The following is a 16,608-nucleotide window of genomic DNA, read 5'->3' as shown; positions in this document are numbered from 1 at the left end:
ATGTCTTCAGAAGCAATAAGAAATGTGTAGGTGAGAAATGTCTTGGTTACTGATGTAACCTCTGTTCCCTGATGGAGGGAACGAGACGTTGTGTCAATGTAGTGACGCTAGGGGTTCGATCTTGAGAGCCCCAATCACCTTTGCTTAAAATAGAAAAGGCCAATGAAAATTGCCGAGTGGAATTTGCATGCCAATCTCCGCCCCGGACATATGGGTATAAAAGGAGATGGCGTGCATCACTCATTCAGATTTATGCTGAGGAGCCGATAGAGAGTCCCGGCCATGTCAGCGGCTGGTTCAGCGCCGCGGCAGGAGGGACACAATGTCTCGTTTCCTCTATCAGGGAACAGAGGTTACATCAGTAAACAAGACGTTCCATGTCTGTCACTCACTCGACGTTGTGTCGATGTAGTGACACTAGGGGTTCCTATAGGAAACGCCGCAGGCGCTGAACCGTGTCACGAGGCACGGAAGAGTGGACACGGGCAAGCTGCTGTGTTCCTTGCAGTGAGCACTCAACCACGTCGTGACCTTCCAGCAAATTAGGTAAGGTGTCTCCCTAGTCCCGTTAAGGGGGGAGAAGGCATTTACCCAAGTAGGCTACCAGTGGTGCCTTTCTTAATTTGCTGTTAAGCAATCTCCCGCCGAGCACTTTCTAGAATAGCGCTGGGAAGTGCTCTTCCCTCTCCAGGAAGGAGAGCACTACGGAGACCACATCCTGCTGGAGGGAGGTTAACATGTGGAGCATACCTCACATGGACTTACCAACGGGGAAGTACACATAAGGGATGATACCACAGGAGGACCCTATCTACAGAGAGGGTACGCTGCACAGTGGCCAAGACAGAGAAAGCTCTGATGAGGGGAAACACAGGTTTCACCTAAGGGGGAAACCAAACAGTGGAAACTCATCATATGGGATTACCAAAGGGGAATCACCATGCATGGAGCACTGAGCCCAAGCACACGGGCTCACCTGAAAAGGGGAATACCACAAGTACTGGGCCTGGTGGCGTTACTCCTCCACCGAGTTCGTCACCGGACAGTGCTAAATAATTAAAGAGGCATTCACCAGTACGGGGAACTGTTGTGGACAAAAAGCGCACATTATCACCTTTGAAAAAGGGGAAAGGCACAATGCAAGTGGTACACCCAACCGGCCGCCCGGTCTACCTGCTGTTTCCGAGTAACACTCGGGTCGAAACCGGGTCTATGCGTAGGTTATAAACCCACACCTCAGCATATGTCTGCTAGAGAGGCCCCCCTTGCCAATGCCCAGGAGGACACAACACCTCTAGTGGAGTGCGCCCGGACCCCCAAGGGGCACAGCAAGTCCTGAGACTGGTATGTGAGAGAAATGGCATCCACAATCTAATGGGCCAACCTCTGCTTGGAGACAGCTTTCCCCTTCTGCTGTCCTCCAAAACAGACAAAGAGCTGCTCTGAGCATCCAAAGCTCTGCGTGCTGTCCAGATAGATGTGCAGATCGCGAACTGAACACAGCAATGACAAGGTCAGGTCTTCCTCCTCTGAAGGGAGTGCTTGCAGGTCCACCACCTGGTCCCGAAAAGGAGTGGTGGGAACTTTGGGCACGTAACTGGGCCGGGGTCTCAAGATCACGTGAGAGTGTGCCGGCCCAAACTCCAGGCATATGCTGGTAACAGAGAGCGCCTGCAGGTCCCCCACCCTCTTAATGGAAGTGAGCGCCACCAGGAGGGCCGTCTTCAGAAACAGAGTGCTGAGCTCGGCCTGCTCCAGGGGCTCAAACGGGGCTCTCTGTAGGGCAGGTAGGACCACAGAGAGATCCCAAGAGAGGATCAGGCGCAGTCTAGGAGGATTCAATCTCCTCGCGCCTTTGAGGAACCTGTTGATCGGGTCGCACTGTCGTGAGGGACTGCCGTCCAGTGTATCGTGGTGAGCTGCTATGGCAGCCATGTACACTTTCAGGTTAGAGGGAGACAGCCGTCTCTCCAGCCCTTCCTGAAGAAAAGACAGCATAGACACGACGGCACATCTCCCCATGGGAAGAACACCAGTTAGCGAAAAGACGTCACTTCCAGGCATACAGCTGCCTCATAGAGGGGGCCCTGGCCTGAGTGGTCGTGTCTACTACCGCTGGCGGAATACCTGCTAGGTCTTCCGCGTCCTGTCCAGGAGCCAGACATGGAGATTCCAGAGGTCTGACCGTGGGTGCTGGAGCATGCCTTGCCCCTGAGTGAGAAGGTCCTGCCTCAGGGGAATGCGCCAGGGAGGTGCTACTGTCAGGAGCATCAGATCCGAGAACGAAGTCCGGTTGGGCCAGTACGGCGCAACGAACAGGACTTGCTGCTCGTCCTCCCTGACTTTGCACAGAGGGGGGCCTCGGACAGGGAGTTCCACAGGGGGCAGTGAGAGGAGTCTTGGGATGCGAACAGGTCTACCCGTGCCTCCCCGAATCTCTCCCAAATCAGCTGGACTATGTGGGGGTGGAGTCTCCACTCCCTGCGGAGCGTTACCTGCCATGAGAGCACGTCCGCTGCATGGTTGAGGGCGCCTGGAAGGTGAGTGGCTCGCAGAGACTTCAAGGTCTGCTGACTCCAAAGGAGGCGGTGGCTGGTGAGTTGCGACATACGACGCGAGCGTACTCCGCCTTGGCGGTTTATGTACGCTACGGTTGCTGTGTTGTCAGTTCGGACCAACATATGCTTGCCCTGAATCAACGGGCGGAGCCTCCTCAAGGCCAGCGATACTGCCAGCAACTCTAAGCAGTTGATGTGCCATTGGAGTCGGGGCCCCGTCCAGAGCCCCGACAATGCCTGCCCTTTGCACACAGTGCCCCAGCCCGTGTTCGAGGCATCCGTCATGACCATGACATGCCTTGAGACCTGCTCTAGGGGAAATACCTGTAGAAATGCCAGGTTTGACCAAGGCCTGAAAGACTGATGGCACTGTGGCGTGATGGTCACACACCGGGTGCCGTGGCACCATGCCCACCTCGGGACTCGAGTCTGTAGCCAGTGCTGAAGCGGTCTCATATGCATCAACCCGAGGGGGAGAACCGCCGCCGAGGATGCCATATGCCCCAGGAGCCTCTGATATTGTTTCACTGGCACCGCTACCTTCTGCCTGAAGGTCTTCAGGCAGGTCAGCACTGACTGAGCACGTTCGGTCGTAAGACGTGCCCTGAGATCGACCGAGTCCAACTCCATACCGAGAAAAGAGATGCTCTGCACAGGGGAGAGCTTGCTCTTCTCCCAGCTGACCTGAAGCCCGAGAAGGTCGAGGTGCTGAGGCACAAGATCCCCGTGTGCACACAATAGATCTCGCGAGTGAGCTAGGATTAGCCAGTCGTCGAGATAATTGAGAATGCGTATGCCCTTCTCCATTAGCGGGGCCAGGGCAGCCTCTGCGACCTTGGTAAAGACACGAGGGGACAGGGACAGACCGAATGGGAAGATTCCAAACCGAAGAAAGGGTCTGTGTCGAGGAAGGATCGATACGTGAAAGTATGCGTCCTTCAGGTCGATGGCCGCAAGCCAATCCTGATGTCGTACTGACGCCAGAATGCGCTTCTGCATTAACATCATGAACGGAAGCCTGTGTAAGGCCTTGTTCAGGGCACGCAGGTCCAAGATTGGGCGCGACCCTCCCCCTCTCTTGGGCACGATAAAATAAGGGCTGTAGAAGCCCTTGAGCAACTCAGTTATGGGGACGGTTTCTATTGCTCCTTCGCCAGAAGGGTGGCAACTTCCGCCCAAAGAACGGAGGCACCCTCGCCCTGCACCGTAGTGGAGAGGACGCCACTGAACCGGGGCGGGCGTCTGGTGAACTGGATAGCGTAGCCGAGGCAAATCGTCCTGATAAGCCATCGTGAGGGGCTGGAGAGCTCTAACCAGGCTTCCAGCCTCCGTGAGAGCAGCACCAGGGGAATGACTGGACTTACCATGCCCAGGCAGGTTGGTTCGCGGCAAGGCAGAGCAGGCACACCAGACACTCAAGGCAGATTTAATGTGTATCCGGAGGGGAGAGATAACAGCCACATCCAGTAGCGCAAACGTGAAGGACATATTTAAAAAGATGCCAAGCGTTTGGGCGAGCTCTTTTAGAAAATATACTCTTTCTAATATACTCTTTTAGCACCAGCAGACTCGGGCTGCTGAAGCGCCCAGGGGAAACACAGCACTCAATCATGTGAGGGTGACCGCTGATATGCGGCGTAAAAATTCAGCAGCGTAGCAAAGAGTGAGAGGATGAACAAACATGTATTCGGCTCCGAAGAAAAATCTGAATGAGTGATGCATGCCATCACCTTTTATACCTGTATGTCCGGGGCGGAGAGTGGCATGCAAATTCCACTCGCCAATTTTCATTGGCCTTTTCTATTTTAAGCAAAGGTGATTGGGGCTCTCAAGATCGAACCCCTAGTGTCACTACATCGACACAACGTCGAGTGAGTAACAGACAGGGAACAGATCACTTTCACATTCTTCTTCTTGTGCTTTCGGTGATTCGCATTCTTCATGCATACCACCCCCTACAGAGCAGGGAGAAGAATTTCTAGCAAAACAGGACTTAAATATTGTTCTGTTTCTCACCCACACCTATCATATCACTTCTGAAGATATGGATTTAACCACTGGAGTCATATATGGATTACTTTTATGCTGCCTTTCTGTGCTTTTTGAAGCGTCAACATTTTGGCACCCATTCACTTGCATTTTATAGACCTACAGAGCTGAGAAATTCTTCTAAAATCATTATTTATGTTCTTCTGAAGAAAGAAAGTCATACACATGATGAGTAAATGATGAGATAATTTTCAATTTTGTATGAACTAACCATTTAATAGAAGTCTGAGGTGGAAATGACAGAGATGAAAATGATAATCTTAAAAAAAAAAGTTTTTTATTAAATGACAGACTCTTTTGTTTAATTAAGTCTAATTGCATCCAATCTTCTGCTCACAAGTGATATTTAAACGTTCTTTGTTTTCTTTAAACATAATTTCATCATCTCATATTTCATCTCAAGCATGCTCTTCACGGACACTAGTCAACTTGGTTAACAAGTACACTAACATAAAAAAAAAACAACAACAACAACTGTGGGACAAGCTTAATTTTTGAACAATTTATAGAAATAATTTTCACAAATTAAATGTTACATTTGTAATGTTTATTTTACTCTTTATTTAGATTATCATAGTTTTCAAATGTAATAGTTTGTATTTTTTAGAGTACATTTTCATAAATTAATATTAAAAGTCTGGGTCTGGGAAAATAATAAATCTGTAAAATCTATATATAAAGGCATTTGAAAATTAGCAAAAATAAACGATGAAGGCCTGGTAAACGGTTTTCAAGTTTAAGTTCCAAGTTTTAATGTGATCTTAATATAACAAAAAGAAAAAAGAAAAAAAAAGAAATAAGAAAAGAAATCTTGATATCTGTTTGTTTGAATAAAAATCAACCACTGAAATTGCCCGAAGCTGAAGAAACACTCTGAAGCCTATAGGATTTTTCACCTGTTTAACCATCCTCCATGCGACAATTGTAAATCAGATCGCTTCGATAAATAATAGCACACCTCCTCTCAATAAGCCACATGATTTGAGGTATCATTCACATATCTGTAGCACAAACGGAAGTTCTATCCAAAGTCTAATACTAAGTGTCAGGAGTTTGTTCAAATCCCTAAATCAAAGTGCAAGCCTCAGCAAATACCACTAATTACGACCTCAGAATTAATATGCAAGAACTTCCCAGGAGGACTGAAGGCAGCATAAAGGAATGAAGCTGTTTTAAAAGTGAAGTAAGAAGAACTGAATCATTGAGAGAGACAGAATAATCCCTCAGGCCATGAACATACATCTGTATGTTTACTGAAACTAAAGACACACACACACATACACACATACCCACTCTGAAGATGTTCTGGGATAAACAAATGAAATGTATTTCATGTGTTACACACCTGGAACACATTTCACATGGACTCAAACACACGCATAAATTTACTTATATAATAGACTAAAAACAAAACACCGCTACCCCCAACACATACATCCAATTTTACTTCGTAATATAAACGAGAACATAAAGGTATCATAGGCTAATGTTGTTTTGATTTCAAGCTAACTATGATGAATAAAATAATACATATTTTTTTACCTTTGAGGATGTCCCCAATGGGAGGTTTTGTCAGATTAAGTTCACCTCTGAGGACATTTTTGCACCACAAGTGTTTTAAGTAAAACCACAAACACATGCACACTTAATGAAAAAAAACAAACAAAAAAACACACATGGACATTACACATGGACATTATATCACAGCTATAATGTCTCACACAGCTAGAGGCAGTAGATGAGGAAAGAGATGTCGGGCATCTATCTCTAGTTGTTTATCTGTCGGTCGACACAGATGCTATCACACAAAACAGGGTCAAGAAGATGTCCTTCACATATTAGGAGGGAAAAGAAGACAAACCAGAGGAAGACCAGGGACCCAATCTCAGACGACAACCAGGAAGTGACAGTATCCAACCTTTCTATTAAGACACTGAATAAATCTCATATTTCTGTTCTTAATAAGGGGCTTATCATTTGTACCAACTTCTGATGTAAATGATTTTGACATTAAGTCTGATCTGTTTAAATTTTTTTAAAGTATTAAAATCAAGCAATTCTTTAGTGTACAATCTGACCAATCTGATTCCCAAACACCAGTCAACTGTGAGAACGATATAAGACCCTTTAGAATCTTTTTTAAAAGACACAAGTCATATGCTCTCTTTTATTGATTCTATTAATCCTGTTCCTGATGACATTTTACTTGTATCTTTTGATGTCCAGTCCCTGTATACATGCATGCCACATAGGAAAGGCATTGAATCCATGGCTCATTTACTATCAGAGCGTAATGTTCCCCTCAAATGAGTGTATTAATACTTTAAAGCTACACTATGTAAGATTTTTTTGTTAGAAAGGAACAAAATGTAATTAATGAACAAGTACAACAACAATCTGTCTTCCTAACCACGTATTTGCCTTTCCCCGATTCACTACGGTAAGCCTGTGAAAATGATTTATATTTTAGAGCTGTTGGGACGGATTTGGCGGGAAATTGCATACTTCCGTCAGTCATCCGTGCATGTTTACGTCACATCCGAAAATAAAGTAAAGAAGGTCCAGCTAGCTACTACAGCGTGTGTATATGTGCAGTGATAGGCGTGTTGGTAGTTTGAAGCTGACAGCTTGTAGCCACAACACATGAGCAACACTGACTATGGATCGTTCCAAAAGGCAACCCTCTGGGGACATCACCCATTTTCAAAATAAAGAAACCTTGAAACGAGAACAGTCTGCAAGCAAAAAGGGAAAGCGATAGAGTTTATAATAAAACACGAAACAACATCAGCTTGGCTTTTTCATAGGTGGCGACAACACCTGGATTTAAAACCAACCCAGAGATGGAGTTTTTCTTGCTCAACAGGTAAGATATTTTATTGGACCGATAAAATTAAGAGACAGATCTGGACCGTTTTATTGCATCGTCTCTTAGCGCGGTAGTTCGTTAGATAGCGTTAGCCACTCAAATGGGGCATTTTATTATTTATTATTATTTATCCTTAAAATGCAAGTGAATGGAGATTTCTCATTTGAAGCTCCACAAATCAAAGACAGTCAGCATAAATGTCATCCTTACAACACCAGCTGTTAAATTAATGTCTTCTAATGCGATACGATTGATTTTGGTGCGAAAAAAGATAAATATTTAAGTACTTTTTAACTATAATCCAACGTGAGGGAAAGCTTCAGGAGAGGGTGGAGTTCAAGCGGTCTCACGTGTGACATGTTCGCATTGCCATGGCTACCGAGGTAATCTCACGTTCTCCTCTAGGTTGAGACATTGAGGATAAGCACACAAACGCACCATTGTGAGTAAATAAACAGATAAAAATACAATCTAAACCAAAACCAATCAAGCTACTGTACAGTGTTCCTCCTTCTCACTTGTAAACAACACTGTTCTTCCAGCTGTGATGCACTTGCCTCACGTGTTTCAAATGCCAATGCAATTACGTCACATGCGCTTACCGCTGCAGAACGGAAGCATGATTTTGAGTTAAAAGTACTTAAATATGTATCTTTTTCACACCAAAAGTGATCGTATCACTTTAGAAGACATTAATGTAACAGCTGGTGTCATATGGATGACATTTATGCTGACAGTCTGTTATTTTTGGAGCTTCAAAAGAGAAATCTCCATTCACTTGCATTTTATCCCTATAACACAGTATGTATCAAATATGATACACAACATTTGATGGCTCCTGTCTCACTCTCTGTTCAAGCTGAAAAGCCAAAGAACATATGGTATGCAAGTTTCACATATTTATGGCACCATCTAGGGGTTAGTTGTGAAAAAAGTAGTTTCAATGTTTATATCGATCTATTTAAAATGCTGGTGGTCTTCTGCAAAAACTCTTATGTTGGGATAAATTACAGCTTATTTTAATAAAGTAAGAGTGTCAGTAATGTTTATATTGTTACTGATATTTTAAAATGAGTATTTGCTGAATATAAGCAACTTGTGCTTGGTTAAAGTTTTGTATATTATTTTATTGAAAAAGCATGTTGAAATTACATGTATCAAATATGGTACAACAGGCTTTTGAGGTATATCTCTCAATCACCATTACATTCCATTCATGCCCACTATAAAAAAGAGAAGAAAAAAATCACAGAGCTTTGAAAACTCAGACATTTAGATTTTATAAGATATATTTAAAGTGTGAACTAATATTTCTGTGTATTTTCATATATGCAGCCTGCTCTGTCATTATTAAATATTTCATTATTTTACATTACAAGCTATGATGATGTCATCTTAACATAAGTTCCTGAGACCCAGGGAAAAAGTTCTACAATTTTCCATTTTTTATATGTCAATATAGTATTTTGTGCATAAAATACACATGATAAAAAATTTTATTGAAAAAAAGAACAATATTTTATTAATATTGTATTTGATGTGCTGAATTGAACTGTGATACATTTCAATCCATATTTATAGACCCAGGAGAGGAAGTTGTCATGGCCAAACTCTCAAACATTTGGTATCTCTGAAAAGCCCAGGGCATCCTCTGATAATACCCTGAGATTTACCACTGTAGCATTTATGGGCTAAGAAAAACTTACATAACAAATGTGCTATACAAAAATGAATTGCTGGGCCTCAGGAGGATAATGACCTTTAAAGCCTAATGTATCAAAAATGATACATAAAAAACAAGTGCACATTTTTTTTTTTTTAAGATTTCTTTTTAAATGTTGTCAACAGTTTAATGTAAACAAATTATAATTTTCTGAGAATTATTTTATATGTCAGGCTTTACAGGGTTAAGAAACTACTGAGAAGATATTTTTCTTCAAATATATTCTGGTGAAGAAAGAAAGTCATACACACCTGGGATATCATGAGGGTGAGTGTCACGGATCCACCGGACTCCCTCTCTCACGCCACACTCTGCTCCCTCTCTCTCACTCCACACAGTGCTCACTCTCCCGAGTTGATTACACGCACCCGCACGTCATCAGTACTCTAATCATGGACTACATAAAAACCCCGCTCTCACACTCAGTCATTTGTATGTTCTCGTTCATGTGCACCCTAAGACTAGGTATTCCCTTGCTACTTCAATACTTACCAGTTTGTTTACCTACTTTGTTATTTGTTCCCATTGTCATTGATTTGACTCTCCCATTTGTTGTTACAATTCCTACAAGGACCAAAATACTGTTGTGAGTTTTCTGATCATCTGCACTTTGTTAATTACCCTGTTTGGAGTTTACTCACCTGCTGTTCGTGTCATACCTGTGTCTGGATTACCTCACCTGTTTGTTTCACCTCTCTTCCATTCCCTTGTCAAAAAACCCTGCAGTTGAGTCCATCCCTCTGTCTCCGAGAGTTCTTACCATGACAGAAGAACTGACCACCTTAAAGGACTTTGCAGGTATTCCACTAACACCAACTAGCACAGTCACTAAGAGCATGGAACTGACAGGTGCATTAATGGAACTGTTCCGAAATGATTTCCTCTCCTGGAATATTCAACTTAGTTTTACGAACTTGCTGCTACAACCACTATATCGGACTCATACCTCCGAACCATTTATGGAATGGGACTAAACTTTCACAGACCTACAGCTCTTCCGGAGGAGGAGAATCTTTCCTGTGCGAATTACGTCTGAGCCACGCTGGCCATCCATTACCCCTCACCATTATCGACACGCAGCACAGAGGAGGTCACTCCCATCACCCCTATCCCAGGTAACTCCTATCCCAGCATTCTCCCTTTACACTGTGGATTATGGTGGGAACCCCGTGCCACCACTGCCACCTGCTCTGTAGACCATGCAGTTTACCACAGTGTTTTCTACACTATCTTCTGAAGTGTATGATCCCCCACTGATGTCGGTACATTTGGCCATGAAGACCATTCCTCACAGATTATTAACGCCCATGCCTGCCACGGTTAACGAGCCAGTGCCAATGCCTGTAGCCTCGACCGTCCCTGTAACAATGCTCCCAGCTGTCTGGAGGAAGAGGAGGAGAAGGGCTCCTATTCCCCAGTCGCTGCCAGTGCTCACGACCACGGAGGTCGTTCCCCAGTCGCTGCCAGTGCTCACGACCACGGAGGTCGTTCCCCAGTCGCTGCCAGTGCTCACGACCACGGAGGTCATTCCCCAGTCGCTGCCAGTGCTCACCACCACGGAGGTCGTTCCCCAGTCTCTGCCAGTGCACACGACCACGAAGGTCAGTTCCAAGCCTCCCACGGCTCCTTGCTCCAGGCCTCCCACGGCTCCGCCCCTTGAGCCTCCCGTGGCTCCGCCTTTCACGGCTCCGCCCCTCAGGCATCTCCTGGCTCCGCCTTCCACTGCTCTGCCCCTCGAGCCTTCCACGGCTCCAGCCTTCATGTCCCTGCTCTGTGGCCACCTCCCAGGCCTCCTGTCCCTGCTCTGTGGCTGCCTCCCAGGCCTCCTGAGCCTGTCCCTGCTTTATGGCCATCCCCCAAGCCTCCTGACCAAGTCCTTGCCCAATGGTCACCTCCCTGGTCTCCTGATCATCCACAGACTCCTCCCTGGCCACCAGATTGTCCGCCAATTCCTCCTGGATCCTCCCCTGACATCTGTGTCCTCCTGCCCTCCATCTTTGGGTGCCAGGAGTCACCCTTTGGTGGGGGGGAGCAGGATCTGTCACAGATCCACCAGACTCCCTCTCTCACGCCAAATTCTGCTCCCTCTCCCTCACTCCACACAGCGCTCACTCTCCCCGTGTTGATTACACGCACCTGCACGTCATCAGTACTCTATCATGGACTGCATAAAAACCCCGCTCTCGCACTCAGTCACTTGTCTGTTCTTGTTCATGTACACATTAAGACTATGGATTCCCTAGCTACTTCAATACTTACCAGTTGGTTTACCTACCTTTGTTATTTGTTCCCATCGTCTGAGTTTGGTGTACGTTTCCTCCGTGTATTCCTCCAGTGATTTGACTCTCCCATTGTTTGTTACGATTCCTACAAGGACCAAAAGACTGTTGTGAGTTTTCTGATCATCTGCACTTTGTTAATTACCCTGTTTGGAGTTTACTCATCTGCTTTTCGTGTCATACCTGTGTTTGGATTACCTCACCTGTTTGTTTCACCTCTCTTCCTTTCCCTTGTCAATAAACCCTGCGATTGAGTCCATCCCTCTGCCTCCGAGTTCTTACCGTGACGGTGAGTAAATAATGAGAGAATCTTTTTTTTGTTGGGTAAATTATCCCTTAAAGGACGTCCCTGAATGTCAGTCGTATCAAAACACAGATCCAAATGGGGACATACTACTGAGTTTTATTGTTATACTTTAGTATAATTAACTTAAATTTAATGTGTGAAATAATTTTCCAATTAAGGACACACTCAAAAGGAGGTTTTAGATTTAGCTCACTAAATATGCTCCCACCAACACAAACGTGCTCCAAGACATGTATCAGTGGTTCTTGAGACAGATAAGGCATGTGTTGAGCAGGGTGTTGAACATGAATATGCTGATAGCACAGGCCATGCTTGCACGTCCAACTCCCAGCTATCATGGGAATGGGTGGATCCTGGGAAACAGATCAAGGCAAGGTGTGGTCACACACACACAGGATATGCAAGGAGCAGACAATCAAGTGTGTGTGTCTGTGATTGAGAGAGATGTAATCAATATGGGCCTGGTCCAGTGTGATAGAGAAATGTAATCAATATGGGCCTTGTCCAGTGTGGATGTGCATGTGTGTGATTGTCTTGGCATTTTGTCTTGGCATTGCAGTATAACCCATCAGCTTGGACTGAGAGCAATACGACACTCGCAAAAACACATACAGGTCAAGGGTCACAGACTACGGCACACATTAGCACAGATGGACAATAGTGGATGACCCAGAATGTTTTACAGCTTTGAAAGTCATGTCATGTTGACAGTGGATAGAATGGTCCAATGAAACCTTACACCATGTCCTAACAAGTTGTGACATGACAAAGCAACTTAAAGTGCTTAAAGCTAACTCTACCCATGTCTACACTGGACGTGAGTGTTGCATCGTGATGTAAAAAAATACCGTTATTATTTATGATGCGCTGGACAGCTACTGCAGCATCTTTGTAAATTATTTTATGTACAAATAACATTATTTGCTAGCTATGAATAATTTTTTTTCATATCTAACTTCTGACCATTATATCAATGTCAGCTTGTGATGCTTCTGGTCTCTGGCCTGTAAATTAAATCATGTTTAGTTTCTGATCTTTTTGTTTCTAACCATGTATGCATTTGTAGCATTATAAAATTGTTTGCTGTTCTAAAAAAGCCCAGGCAAAGCAGTGCACTTTCCATAACTGGAGAAGCACAGACAATTGTTTTTTGTTATGTGCAAGGTTGCCCCCAATAGTCACTTAAACTACTAATCCAACAGTGACATTTCTTATCGTTAATAATTAACTGAGCTCAAAACTGTTATTGCAACAAAATATCAGATTAAGAAAGCTGAAATAAATGTGTTACGTTAGATGAAAAAATCGGAGTGTATATTCGAGTCACCAAATTACGCCCATTTGAGAGCTTGACCGATCATCATATAGAGAAGCTGGTCTTTTATGCAAGAGAAAATTACATTGATTGAAAGCCCACTGTCCAATAGCCAATCAGCTCCAGATCCAATGCAAATAGTGCTCATGATGCTCCTGTAGACTCCCAGAGAAGCACGGCATCTGGGCAGCACTCAAAATGACGTGTTTAGAGCCTCTCGTTCAATGAACATTGATCTTTTGCACTATTGATAGACTCCCATTAAAGCCGGCTTAAGTAGCCCTCTATCGAGTTCACAGCTGATTGGTCAGTTGTTAGTGAACACTCTAAGGTTATGTGCGGCTGTTGTGGTGCAACATGACACCTGTTGCTTTCAGTGTAGACACTAGCTGTTTCCCAAATGATGCACTATAGACCATACACTCGGCTATCATGTGTATGAATTTTCAAACTGTAAAATGGGTTTGCATAATCAGGGATTGCACGATTCAGAGGTTGCATTGTTCCCCCTAACATTACATTTTTACTGATGATTAGGTTTAGGTTTGGGGTTTTTGTCAGGGGGTTCAGTTTATAAAATATGCATTCCTCTTCACTACTTTACAACCAGTACAGCTGAAACTCACTACACAACTCGCTTTTGGTGCCCCTCTGTGGACACTCTTACCACTCACCATTATTTGTACTCAATTTAATGAATTCCTGCTGTCATTTAAAAGTACACACATACTTTTTAGATAAAATGTAGCCTCATTTGCATAGAAAGGCTTAGGTTTGTTCAGAAAAGAATGACAATTACTTAATTTAAATATGCATGGCACAGTGCTATACCAGCGCATATTGCACCTGGTTTAGTTGGACTGCAGACTGAATGTAAATAAAATGCAGGGTTTTGCGCTTGGTGCCCCTGAGTGTCATAAAGGAAGAAAGTGTCACTTAAGAGGATTAGCACAGTTCTGACATTGCTTGTTCTCATTATTGTTTCACAATTGCTCAGTTTTCATTATGATGTCATAATGGCTGTGTTCTCTGCTTTGCTCTCTGTTGTGTGTCAGTCCACAGCTCATGTGTCATGGTGAAGAATTACTGGATCTCGGTTCATATTTGGCAAAGAGCTCTAATGATGTGTTGCGTCTGTTCTGCTTTCTGAAGTTTGCTTGGATTAATGCTGATGTTGCCACTGTGTGTTATAAAACTGAGAGACGCTGCTATTTTAAATGACAGGGGGAAACATGGGAGAAGTTCCTTCAGGAAATTATGTCACAACAAAGACCCATGCCATCCATCATCAAAAAAGGTGGCAAGCAGAGAAGAATTGCTTTCCAAAAACATATTTAATTTCTTGATATTTAGCAGATGCATTTCTATTTAAAGGTATATTAAGTTAGCGGCCTACTAACCGATTTTTGCACCACTTTTATTTGTTCGTGTCATTGACATAATACTTAAAAAGCTGTCTCTTATAATTTCTTTATAAATCACTTAATGTAAGAAAAATAGTTGATCTCCTTGGAATTTGGTGTTGTTGTTCTGGCAGTATATAGTGTTTATGGCAAGCGAATTGTAGATGAATTTGGTTCTCTATGGTTGTTGTTTTAGGTCAACACACAGCCTTTTGATGTCAACAACAAAACAATATTGAAAGCATTTTCTTCTCCCTTTTAAAAGTTGATAAGCCTGTTATTTCATAATTCTACATTGTATAATTTGCATTTAGTATTGTTTTTCCCTGCTGTCCACAACCCAGAATAGACCTATGACCAATTGTTTGGGGGCAACCTACCAGTTAAAAAAAAAAAAACACTGGTGAACAGTGATCCCAAAAAGTATTTGGGCACTTTTGGACATCAACGGTAAGTCATATTTAAAAATGTAAAAATATCATTGCATTAGATACAAAAATCACACCTGTGACATCTGCAAACCAATGCTGCAAGAGCTTCTCTTAGAACTACCTTCACTGTACTCAACCATTTTCCAGTCACTTTTAAGTAACTGGTGTCAAGGTGATTTTAGTGGATGTACTGTATGAAGTCAGTTCCCCTCAAGTTCACACAGAGTATCCACAGGTGTGGTTCAACACATTAATTATGGGATGTTCCTATAACATTTGACAACCAGAAAATGACCAAATAATTTTTGTCATCATTTTGAACAATACATGTTTTGTTAAAACCTAACAAAGTTTTGCTTGAAAAGTTTGTGCTATATTTCTTTAAAATAAATGCCACTGGGTTGATATTTTGCTATATCACTTGTTACATTATATTCATACATTTTAAACTTTAGAGCATTTTTTTGGCTGCCGCCTGCAATTTTTCACTCTCAAATTTAAAAGCTTACCATACACACATACAAAAAAAAAAAAAAAAAGGCTAATTTTACAGAAAAATCAATAAAAACCAAAACAAAACAATCTTCTATTACCTTTCATCACAAAATGCAGACATAGGTGGCGCTCTAAAGCAATGGAACATTCACACCATAGGCATCAATTCAATTCTGGATTGCATGCATGTTACCCAATGTTTCATCTAATATCTCGGCCTCTGAATAGACTAAAAGCTCAATCGTTGGAAAGCTGAGATCCTCAGAATTGTGTTGATAAAGAACATATCATTATCAATAGTTGATAGCATACTTAGCCAATGATTTGTTTATCATGCTTTTCTGGCTGGACTGGATTTTTTTTTTTTTTTTTCTGGACATCTGAGATATGACATTGTATTATTTTACCAAGCAATCTCACAGACAAGTAAAATATGGCTCATTTTGAAGAAGACAGCCTAAGGTATGAGCTAATATGGAGTTTTGGCTACTTTGGGGCTTACTGAAGCAGTGATAAGGGCAGATATGTGACGTTCATCTTTGTTGACCTACAGAGATCAAATTTCACTTTGTGATTCTTTTGATAATCATTCAAAACAGGGTATTAGGGCAACAAAATAATCTAAATATTCACATTCCTGAGAACGAGAGCTTTCATTTGATATATGGCTTGTCTATTTAAGTGCTATATAAAAAAAAATTCTGTTCATACGCATATTTCACCTCTAGGTGGCGCTCATTTGCGATGCAAATTTTTCAAGGCTTTATTTTGTTATTTTATGTAACATAAATGCAAAAGTGATGGGAGTTTTTCAAAAGTTCAGATTCTAAGCTTTCAAATGGTACCACATATGAGTGACTGAAGTATCAGGATACTTTTACAATTTAAGCATAAACTTATCGCACTCTTCTACCCCACCCATGTCCTCAGAGTTTAAGGGGTTAAAGTGTGACAAATGTGTCTAAAATTTTTTGGGGCCACTGAACCGATAATGGAAAAAATACCAAATCTATTAAACATGGAGTATATCCAACATCTGTTAAAATGGTAATTTGGAAGTAATCAGGTTTACATGTTTCTGTACCATTTTCTTACATACACCTAGACACGCGCACACACAAAAAAAGGCTCTTTTTCAAGCGGTAGCCTATTTAGGCAGCATATTTATCCAGATGTTGA

The 16,608-nt window shown here is 42.9% G+C and overlaps 1 protein-coding gene across 1 annotated transcript in view; it reads right to left on the bottom strand.

The window, feature by feature from the left end:
• Nucleotides 1-16,608, bottom strand: part of LOC127418903 (PR domain zinc finger protein 5-like) — a 136,274-nt gene that overhangs the window by 26,978 nt on the left and 92,688 nt on the right. The gene's annotated exons all lie outside the window — the stretch shown is intronic.

The sequence above is a fragment of the Myxocyprinus asiaticus genome, chromosome 28, assembly GCF_019703515.2.
Source record: "Myxocyprinus asiaticus isolate MX2 ecotype Aquarium Trade chromosome 28, UBuf_Myxa_2, whole genome shotgun sequence".
NCBI classification, from domain to species: Eukaryota; Metazoa; Chordata; class Actinopteri; order Cypriniformes; family Catostomidae; genus Myxocyprinus; species Myxocyprinus asiaticus.
This window is presented reverse-complemented; position numbering and strand designations above follow the sequence as displayed.